The sequence below is a fragment of the Procambarus clarkii genome, chromosome 84, assembly GCF_040958095.1.
Source record: "Procambarus clarkii isolate CNS0578487 chromosome 84, FALCON_Pclarkii_2.0, whole genome shotgun sequence".
Lineage (NCBI taxonomy): Eukaryota > Metazoa > Arthropoda > Malacostraca > Decapoda > Cambaridae > Procambarus > Procambarus clarkii.
The window spans coordinates 10,661,702-10,673,419 of record NC_091233.1 but is presented as its reverse complement, the minus strand read 5'-3'; the positions used below and the strand labels follow the sequence as shown (position 1 = coordinate 10,673,419).

Sequence of the window (11,718 nt, the reverse complement as noted above, 5' to 3'; positions counted from 1 at the left end):
CGGCCGGGTTGAATGGTTTTGATTGTTGCCGCTGAAGGCGGTTAGTTTATTGTGCACTCCATACTCATCCTGTGAGCGGTAGTTCATTGTGCACCCCTTACTCATCCTGTGAGCGGTAGTTCACTGTGCACCCCATACTCATCCTGTGAGCGGTAGCGCAAAAGCATTAGAGGGCACAAAAGGTCTTTATCAGACCTCATCTTAGATTATTACATAAACAATTTCATCTATCCTTCACACCTTATAGTTACAATGTCAGCTAGTTACAGAGAAAGTGCTATGGGGCACGAACGGACCTGGAGAGACGGGGAGGGGGGGGGGGTGAGAGATGGTGTTACTTACGGCCGGGTTGAGTGGGGCAGGAACAGACCTGGAGGGACGGAGGGGGGGTGGAGGGGGGGAGCTAGTGATGACGATACTTACGGCCGGGTTGCGTGGGGCAGTAACGCGCCTGGAGTCACCTCACAGTGTGCAGCTGGAAGTGGTCGAGGCGGGAGGCTGTTGCCACCACCACCGCCACTCTTTATCTCTCCGCTACGCAGTACGTTACCGGCCAGTGTTGGTCTCCGTGTCCTGCTCCGTGTACCAGGGATCACTCAGGCAACACGGGAAGATAACATCCCAATGGCGAGGTAAGCCCACATTCATCCTCTGTTGAAGTTATCTTTTGCACTAACAGTAAGACGTGACCTTCACTAACAATAAGACATGACCTTCACTAACAGTAAGACGTGACCTTCACTAACAGTAAGACGTGACCTTCACTAACAGTAAGACGTGACCTTCACTAACAGTAAGACGTGACCTTCACTAACAGTAAGACGTGACCTTCACTAACAGTAAGACGTGACCTTCACTAACAGTAAGACGTGACCTTCACTAACAGTAAGACGTGACCTTCACTAACAGTAAGACGTGACCTTCACTAACAGTAAGACGTGACCTTCACTAACAGTAAGACGTGACCTTCACTAACAGTAAGACGTGACCTTCACTAACAGTAAGACGTGACCTTCACTAACAATAAGACGTGACCTTCACTAACAATAAGATCACTAACACAAAACACATAATTCACTATCAATATTGTAAAACTTACATTATATATGATAATCACTCCATACACTTTAAAGAATCTAACCCATACATTATGCAGTAATGTAAGAAGATTAAAGGCAGTTGCTACAATGGCGAATATAAAGAGGAGCCAAGTTCCTTACGGGTTCACCATAGCCCGTGCTACTTGGAACTTTTGTTCCAAGTAGCTGTACCTTAAATAACAACAACAACAACAAACAGGAGCTGCTCTGATGGGCCAATTCGAAACTTTTGTAGTTTCCTTAATTGTAATGTTCTTAATCAGCCAATAATATTTTCTCTGACGCTTGTCTCCCCAGCCACAGTTGTGCTCATGTCCTCCATTATTGGTCGTTGACTAATGATCGTGTCATTATTCTTGTGTTGTCGTTACTGCTGGAATGTCGTAGTTCTTGTTACACAATACAGTACCTGTGTTAGGGTGCTCCTGGATAACTGTTCCGTAACTAAAGAAGTGTGTGAATGTTTTTTTTTTTTTTTTTTTTTTTTTTTTTTTTTTTTTTTTTTTTTTGCAGGGATAATATTCCTGCGCGGGCCCTAAGCCTCTGGCTGGCGCACTGGGCGGGCCCTAAGCCTCTGGCTGGCCCACTGGGCGGGCCCTAAGCCTCTGGCTGGCCCACTAAGTGTTGCTTGTTTCTATTTTACTTGGGCGGAGTATGAGTATTTATTACTCGTATGATCGCTTCAGTAAGATTTTGCCATATGTGTTTAACAACTTCTTCTGCTCTGTTGAATATAAGTTGGAATCTTAATGGGTTGGTAACTGTGCACTGTGTTAGATAATGTTCCAGTGGTCTGTTGTGGCTGTAACTGTGCACTGTGTTAGATAATGTTCCAGTGGTCTGTTGTGGCTGTAACTGTGCACTGTGTTAGATAATGTTCCAGTGGTCTGTTGTGGCTGTAACTGTGCACTGTGTTAGATAATGTTCCAGTGGTCTGTTGTGGCTGTAACTGTGCACTGTGTTAGATAATGTTCCAGTGGTCTGTTGTGGCTGTAACTGTGCACTGTTAGATAATGTTCCAGTGGTTTGTTGTGGCTGTAACTGTGCACTGTGTTAGATAATGTCCCAGTGGTCTGTCTGGCATTTCTCCACAGTGCAAAATCTGAGTCACTACTGTGGAAGGCTTTCTTACCTACTAGCACGGTGGGTACATTAGAGTGGGTCCACATCACTATCACGTTATGTGCTGCAGGAAAGTGTATCACTATATGGATAGGCAGCTAGATAGGGAACCCGACTGTGCCCATATCTCTCTCCCTCTCGTCTCGCTAATCTCTCTTTTCCTATCTCCCTCTTTTCCCCTCTCCTCGTCTCTTCCCCTTTCCTCTTCTCTTCCTCTCTCCTCGTCTTTTCCCCTCTCCTCGTCTCTTCCCCCTCTCCTCTTGTCTTCACCTTTCTCCCACAGCATCCACCTCTTCTCTCCTCCTCTGAGCCCTTTCCATTCTTCTCTCCCCTCGCCTTCTCTCTCCCCCCTTTTTTTTCTATTTTATCCCCATCTCTCGTACATACAGATTCGAGAACTGCCACTGAAACTTTGCAACAAGAACATTTACGTGGCAACATTCATCTGACACTCAAACGTCAAGGTCGTTATATACTTATCAACTGGGTGCCAAGTTATGTAGGAATTCCAGACAATGGCATTGTAGACGAAGCTTTAATCGTTCAACTAAGAGGTGGAATGGAGACATTTACATACCACAGAGTCTAGCACAGATTAAGAAAATAGAGATAGAGTAACGCAGAAGATGTACAGTTATCATAACACAGCAGCCGCAGCATCAGGATCTGAGGATTAGTTCCTAATCTGAGGATTAGCCGCAGCATCAGGATTAAAGAACGTTATCAGGGAGGAGTGCCAGAAAATGTTAAGACAGGGCGTAATAGAGCCTAGTACGTCACCGTGGCTCTCTCCTGTTGTGCTAGTTCGGAAACCGGACGGTAGTTATCGTTTCTGTGTTGACTACCGGAAGGTGAACGAATTAACTAAGGGTGATGTGTATCCGTTGCCCCGAATACAGGAGATAATAGATCAATTTGGTGCGGCTAAGTACTTCTCAACTCTTGACGCGAAATCGGCGTATAGGGCGATTCCGGTGGCAGAACAAGATAGGGAAAAAACAGCATTCTCGGATGGTAGGCACACTTATCAATTCCGTAGGATGCCGTTTGGTTTGAAGACAGCGCCCTCGTCGTTTCAGAGGGCCATCAACTTCATCCTTAGTCCAGTACTGGGTAGGCATTCTTTAGCGTACCTGGATGATGTTGTGATATATTCCAGGACGTTTGAGGAACACCTACGGGACTTGACTGAGACTTTGAAGTTGTTAGACCAGGCAGGGTTCAAGCTTAACGTTCAGAAAAGCACCCTGGCGGCTCAGAAATTCAAATTTCTGGGGTTCCAGGTGTGCCCAGACGGTATCCGACCTGACCCAGATTCTTGCCGCGCAATTGTTGACATGCCCACTCCAAGGACAGCAAAGGACGTGCGTAGGTTTTTGGGGGCGGCCGGATATTTTCGTCGTCATATTGAAGGTTTCGCGGGCATTTCAGCACCCCTGACTGATCTGACAAAGAAAAATGCGAAGTTTGTATGGAAATCTGAGCATGACGAGGCCTATCGCAAACTGAAAGACCAACTAATCACGACACCGGTATTGGCTATTCCTGATTTCGAGAAAGAATGGGAGGTGCACACTGACGCCAGCGGTATAGCTATTGGTGGGTGCTTAATTCAGCGAGATGCGGATAATTTACCCCATCCGGTAGCCTATTTCAGTAGGAAGGTCAAAGGACCTGAAGTTCGTTATTCAGCTACGAATCGGGAAGCACTGGCAGTAGTAGAATCAGTTAGATATTTCGAGCCTTACCTATTTCAGCGGCACTTTGTAATCTACACAGACCATCGACCGTTGACACACATATTTAAAAAGCGAACACAATGCCCACGAATGTCACGCTGGTCTCACGAACTTTCGGCCCACTCATTCCAGATCTTGTACAAGCCTGGTCCAGCACATGTTGTGCCAGATACCCTAAGTAGGAACATAGCGGCAGTTCAAGTTAATGAAAATATTGAAACAATTCCATCAGATAAAATGAGAGAGTACCAGATGAGCGAGCCTAGATGGAAAGAAATTATTGAGTATTTAGAGGGAGGAAAATACCCGAAAAAGAAAAAGAATTTACCTATTCATGATTTTGAAATGAAACAGGGCGTCCTGTATTATGTTAATAGCCAGAGTGATAGGGCAGTATTTCAGCTAGTTATTCCGGACGCGTTGCGGTCATCAGAAGCATGCGCAAGCTTTAACGCTAAAATTGCAGGGCATCCGGGGGTCTTTAAAACCCACTTAAAAGCAAAGTCTCTATTTTATTTTCCAGGATTACTTTCTGAAGTAATCAATTTCGTGAAGTCGTGCCCTCGTTGCCAGAGGAGGAACGGTACCCTTAAGGTACAAGCCCCACTTCAGGAATTTCCTGAAATTCGTGAGCCTTTAGATCGTGTGGGGGCCGATTTGATTGATTTACATCAGTCATTCAGGAAACAGATACGTGTTGGTGCTAGTTGACCATTTGTCTAGGTACACTACACTAGTTGCATTACCTCAGAAGGATTCTCGTACAGTTGCAGATGCATTCTTGCGTAAGTTCGTTACTGTATTCGGACCTCCTAAAGTTTTAGTCTCTGACCGGGGTCAAGAATTCAATGGGAATATATTTAGAGAAGTTTGTAAGATTTTAGAGACAACTTCGGCTTTTACAACAGCCTACCACCCACAAGCAAACGGAATGACGGAACGGACTAATCGTTCAGTCAAGGATATGCTTGCAATCCTTGCTGAACATGACGCAAACACCTGGGATGAACACCTACCCTATGTTCAGTTCGCCTTTAATACTGCCATCCACCAATCAATTAACACCCAACCACTTCATTTGTTTACTGGTAATTCATGCAATTTCCCGTCAGGTCTGCTTAACAGACATAATGTTGCATACGGGGAGGACTATCCTTCAGAGGTCCTTGGAAAAATGAGAAATGCATGGTATATTGCAGCTGAAGCGTCCAAGAAGGCACGGACTCGGTATGCTCATTTTTATGACAAGAAAGTGCGCCCTCTTGAGTTGAAGGAAGGAAGCCTCGTATTGAGAGTGAATGAGGCTGCGCCCGCCAATCAGAGCAGGAAACTAGCTCCGAGGTGGCGAGGGCCATATAGAGTAATTAAAAGGGCGGGGCCGGTTAATCTTGTTATAAATGGAGTATTCGAGGACCAGGTGGAAAGGACAATTCATGTAAATAAATTGAAGCATTATCATGCTAGAGAGGAATTAGAACTGCCTTCAGCGGGTCTAGTTCCTGACTCATGGCTTCACCGACGAGTCAGAAGATGAGGATGACCCTCTGTCATCGCTCATCAGTAGTCAGGTGCAGTCTCGCCACCCTATGGTGACGAGATCTCGTGCTATACAGTAAAGTAACTTCCTTGGTTAGTATAATTTAGTATTCATTAGATTTTCCTGTAAAGGCAATGTGGTGAACTATCTCTATACTTGACTCAGGTAGCAGCTTTTACCGTGCTCTGGGGTTCCACCTCTACCAAACCCAGAGTATATCTATGCTTCCGCTGTGTTGTGTCTGTCTGTTCCCAGGTCTGATTGGTACACCGACCCAGTTGTTCCAGCCACACGTGAACCCTTGTCTGTAAAGACCGAGGGGGGAGGCACGTTACACAAAGCCCTACCCCCACCAGACCCAGTAACCCATACATCAGTTACTTTGGGGATGAGTGACTATCCAAGAGTCACCCGGCCGACGCCTCACGTCACTAACGAGGTTGTCAGGGCCAGCGAGCTGCCCACATTATAGCAGTCACCGGAGGTGCCATACAACGCCGGGGTAACTGTCTCGAGATCACCACTATCCACCTGCTGCGTCATCAAGACTGCAGCCATTCCAGCAGTGTTGGAGGAGAGGTCAAGAAATGGAAAGCACATAGCAGTACTCAAGAATTTCGCCGGAAGATTAATGATTACGTCATCTGAAGCAACAAGAAAGCGGAAGTAAGGCGGTCACAGGTGGAAGGCACGGTTTCCCTACAGAGTACCGGGACTCGCCAATAAAAGATCACAAAATTGTCTCCTTTGGCCTAAAGTCGGCGGTACGAGGGTATACACAGTTGGTGTTTACGGCCTAGTAACCTGGTGACATCAAGAAACGCCTGAGATGTCGTGAGCAATGATGGAAGACGAGATTCACCTGTTCTGCAAACAAGCAACCCGCCTCTACGACCCTCTGACACCACTCCTGTTACGAGACACCGTTGGTACATCGTCCTGCTCTGCTGTGGTCATCTGCGACGTCAAGTTTAACATCAAGACTGCCATGTGAACTGTAATTGGTATGAAGGCGTGTGGACTGTCGGGAGCAATATCAATGGCCGAAGTAACAGCATTCTACAGCTGTCACTTGGCACTCAGCTCTACTACACTCTGTCGTCATTCAAGAGTACCGGATGGGAGTACAAGTGGACCAGGTATCGATGTCTAACATGGGAAGAAGAAAGATCGACATCGTCAGCGACTACATTCAGCGTCCAGCAGCATCGATTTTTTTTTCTAGATTACTCAATATGAACAATTGATACAAACGATAAAGTTGGCTCTGAACATCTGTGTAAAGAATATCTGGACACTTTTGTTTAAATGTTGAAAACAGATTTAGAATCACAATACTTTATAAATGTTGAAAAACAGATTTAAAATAACTATTCTGGTATAATGATATATGAAAATTTTACTCTATATATTGGTCATTGATTAAGATCGAAGCAACTGTGTAATTGTCTAAGCCCAGAACAAACGGTTATGGAAAATTGTGTTGTGTGCTATCTTTTTCAGAATGTTTGAACACAGGAGAAGCGGACCAATATAAACATTGACACTCTTACAGTGAGTGCGAACACTTGGCTGTACAGTCAGCTGAAACCTGTGATATAGTTATAGGAGAATTTTTTTATATATGTTTTAGATACATATAATAAATGTTAGGTGTGTTCCTTAGCATGTCAAGGTTGACATTAAGTGGGGAGTGGTCAGTACACGGATGTGAGCTTGATAGTTCCGTAGTACGCTCCCGGATGACTGAAAGTTCAGTCTGAAGATATAACTTATGTTTCATGGCGGAGCACGGTGTGGCCGGCTCTAGAGGACACATGAACTTGGCTAGTGAAGAGCCAAGAGATTTTAATAGCTAGTCTTTGATGTTAGAGTAGGGACATGTTATTTAGCTATGCCAGTAAGGATAGGATGTATGTTTCCTGATGTCGGAGGATTGCTGTCAGTTGACAGCTGAGAAATTTATGAAGTTACACATGTTGATGATGAAGATGTTGGACACTCAAATAATTGTCCAATTTTCTTAGTTAGGTTAGCTTTTGTTTGTGGCATGAGTTGATTTGGATACTAAACCTAGTTATTTTTAACAAATTAACAAGGTTTACTAAGTGCTTGTGCGGGGGGGGGGGGGGGGGGGCGGTTGTAACAAACTAGGCTTGTTGTAAGAATTATCTAGAAGGTTCCAGAAGTCGTGTAGGGACCTGACCTCACAACGCGCATTCCTCTGGGGGTTAGCAAGTCTGAGTCACAAAATCAGTTTCATGGCTATGTCATGGGTTCGTATCCTGGCCGGGGAGGATTTACTGGGCGCAATTCCTTAACTGTAGCCTCTGTTTAACGCAACAGTAAAATGTGTACTTGGATGAAAAAACGATTCTTCGCGGCAGGGGATCGTATTCCAGGGACCATAGGATTAAGGACTTGCCCGAAACGCTGCGCGTACTAGTGGCTGTACAAGAATGTGACAACTCTTGTATATATCTAAAAAAAAAAAAAAAAAAAAATGGCTGACGTCTTTGTTTGTCGGAAAATCCGACACCATTTAATAATACCATACAGACAGATAATAGCTGTGTTGTATAAACAAGTTAACCCATAGAAAACGTAACTTGTAGTGGAATTACCGTCTAAAGAAAACGGGATATCATCACCACATACTATTATATTCACCACCTATTATGGTGGGAATTATTTTTAAATACATTAGTCTTTGGACTTTACTATCATAAAACATCTCATACAAATTAATTTAATTATCAATATTAAAGTAGAGTAAATGTGACCCTTCTATCACTTTCTGTCATCTGGACAATGTAAGCCAGGCGTCAGTGAGGAAGGAGGGGCAGCCATTGTTTAGACTTAGACCAGAGGCTCACGGGAGCAAATTCGGCTCCTGTTAATTTTACTTGGACGAAGTGTTATGGAAATCAAAGGTGTACCATTATCAACACGCTGTCAACAAATCAAGTTAAGTGTTCTTCCGAAACCCATGTATCTTTCATTTATGGCCATTAATGTCATTATATAGGGTGACCCGGTTAGAGCACGTGGTAGCCTCAAACTAAAGGTAATTAGCCCAGGTCTTCATTGTTCCATGTACAGTGTTTCTCTGATATAGCTGTCATATATAGGAATCTGGCTTTACAGCTAGCGCCCTTTTGACAGGTCAAGACGAGGAAGGCTTTGTGCATCAGTTACCAGGGTGATGGAAGCTACCTCAAAGAGGGAAAATGTGGTCTCTATATCCTGGTTATACCTGGTGGATTAAGGTCAGCTGTACTATAAGATAAGGAACCTCTTCAATGTATGTAGTCTATTACTGTAGTTTGATTGGCTGCATATATATAAATTAATATAAACCCCCCCTAATGTGTAGAGGATCGATTTGTGAGATTATGAGATTATTGCAGAAATACAGTCCACTTACCATTATACAAATTACTATCGAAGTACATAAATTAACGTAAATATAAATTCATATAAATTAAATAAATATAAATCTCACAGGTCTGTTCCCACATTGTTCATAGTTTCGTATAATGAACCATTCTATAGTATTCACTTATTTAGAGAAATTAGCCTTTATTCATTTTGCATTCAAATTGTATTGTATAATATTACTGTTTATAATATCAAGAGTATTCTAATTATTGGGATATTGAGTTAAGTCACCAACAGTGACGTCACGAATCAGGACTACTCTTTATTGCAGAGTGACCTGGCGGTCATAGGTCAACAGTTTCCACATTCAGTAATTCTCAAAGGTCAAATAGCCATTTTTGGGACCGGGAATAGCTCTTCCTTAAGATGCTTGTGTAATTTAACTTCAGTACACCACGTCTGAAGGCACACCAGGAGCCCACCAAGACCCACCACGTCTGAGGGCACACCAGGAGCCCACCAAGACCCACCACGTCTGAGGGCACACCAGGAGCCCAACAAGACCCACCACGTCTGAGGGCACACTAGGAGCCCACCAAGACCCACCACGTCTGAGGGCACACCAGGAGCCCACCAAGACCCACCACGTCTGAGGGCACACTAGGAGCCCACCAAGACCCACCACGTCTGAGGGCACACCAGGAGCCCACCAAGACCCACCACGTCTGAGGGCACACTAGGAGCCCACCAAGACCCACCACGTCTGAGGGCACACCAGGAGCCCACCACATCTGAGGGCACACCAGGAGCCCACCACATCTGAGGGCACACCAGGAGCCCACCAAGACCCACCACGTCTGAGGGCACACCAGGAGCCCACCAAGACCCACCACGTCTGAGGGCACACCAGGAGCCCACCAAGACCCACCACGTCTGAGGGCACACTAGGAGCCCACCAAGACCCACCACATCTGAGGGCACACCAGGAGCCCACCAAGACCCACCACGTCTGAGGGCACACCAGGAGCCCACCACATCTGAGGGCACACCAGGAGCCCACCACATCTGAGGGCACACCAGGAGCCCACCAAGACCCACCACGTCTGAGGGCACACCAGGAGCCCACCACATCTGAGGGCACACCAGGAGCCCAACAAGACCCACCATATCTTAGGGCACACCAGGAGCCCACCAAGACCCACCACGTCAGAGGGCACATCAGGAGCCCACCAAGACCCACCACGTCTGAGGGCACATCAGGAGCCCACCAAGACCCACCATATCTTATGGCACACGAGGAGCCCACCAAGACCCACCACGTCTGAGGGCACACCAGGAGCCCACCACATCTGAGGGCACAACAGGAGCCCAACAAGACCCACCATATCTTAGGGCACACCAGGAGCCCACCAAGACCCACCACGTCTGAGGGCACACCAGGAGCCCACCACATCTGAGGGCACACCAGGAGCCCAACAAGACCCACCATATCTTAGGGCACACCAGGAGCCCACCAAGACCCACCACGTCGGAGGGTACACCAGGAGCCCACCACGTCTGAGGGCACACCAGGAGCCCACCACATCTGAGGGCACACCAGGAGCCCAACAAGACCCACCATATCTTAGGGCACACCAGGAGCCCACCAAGACCCACCACGTCAGAGGGCACATCAGGAGCCCACCAAGACCCACCACGTCTGAGGGCACACCAGGAGCCCACCAAGACCCACCACGTCTGAGGGCACACCAGGAGCCCACCAAGACCCACCCCGTCTGAGGGCACACCAGGAGCCCACCAAGACCCACCACGTCTGAGGGCACATCAGGAGCCCACCAAGACCCACCACATCTGAGGGCACACCAGGAGCCCACCAAGACCCACCACGTCTGAGGGCACACCAGGAGCCCACCAAGACCCACCACGTCTGAGGGCACACCAGGAGCCCACCAAGACCCACTACGTCTGAGGGCACACCAGGAGCCCACCAAGACCCACCTCTCTACCAAGCCAGCGCCGGACACAGCGTCCGCCGTCACTATGAACTATACTGTGACCCAAGGCGATATGTGCGCCAGGCGTCGTAGCAATCCGAACCGTGGAATAAGAATGTCAAACGAATATTAAATTTAAACTCGCGCAAACAGAACGTGATCTGGCGGCTCCCAGACGGAGGAGGAGTCCAGACGTCCGCTCGTCGTCAAAGTTGAACCAGGACGTGTAGCAGGTGTGGTGTTGCAGGAGGTTGTTGATAACACGGGCAGACTCACCTGGAAGGCTCGCCGGATTATAGCAACTCCCGCATGAATACTAAGCAGTGTCCCGTTCCTGATTACATTCAACAAGAACTCGTGTTTATATGCAACCTCTCTGTCTCTCGCTTATATTTCTCTCTCACTATATATGTCTCTGGCTTTCCCCGTCCCTGCCACACTCTGCCCACACTACACTTCCACCCTTCCTCCCCCCTAACACCACCACCCTTTCCCCACACTACAAGCGCTCTGGAAAAACAGCTTTCGCAAGGTTCAAGTTCCTTTGAACCTTGAGAGGGAAACATGCAACAAGTACACAGAATATCTTGTGGGGAAGATCCTCCAACGTATCAGCTTCAAGATAAGATACAATGCAAGAGGACATCCACGACTCGCAATAAAGAACGTGGAAACAATTGAATTACTGGTAAATATAAATTCTTGGACCAGCAGCACAAACTCTTCAAACTCGACTAGAAGGAATCGAAGCCAGTTCCTCTGGACTAAACATTAGATCACCCACTGAGTACGGTGGAAAAATTTCATCAAGTTATTCCAGAAACAAGATGATCAATAGGAGAGGA

General features: G+C 46.6%; 1 protein-coding gene across 1 annotated transcript in view; it reads left to right on the top strand.

The window, feature by feature from the left end:
- Positions 1–466: 466 nt before the first annotated feature.
- LOC123752427 (probable G-protein coupled receptor Mth-like 1) overlaps positions 467–11,718 on the top strand; it is a 110,816-nt gene continuing 99,564 nt past the window's right edge. The window contains exon 1 of the mRNA XM_069316543.1: positions 467–632. The gene's annotated coding sequence lies outside the window, so the exon portion shown is untranslated. The remainder of the gene's footprint in view (positions 633–11,718) is intronic.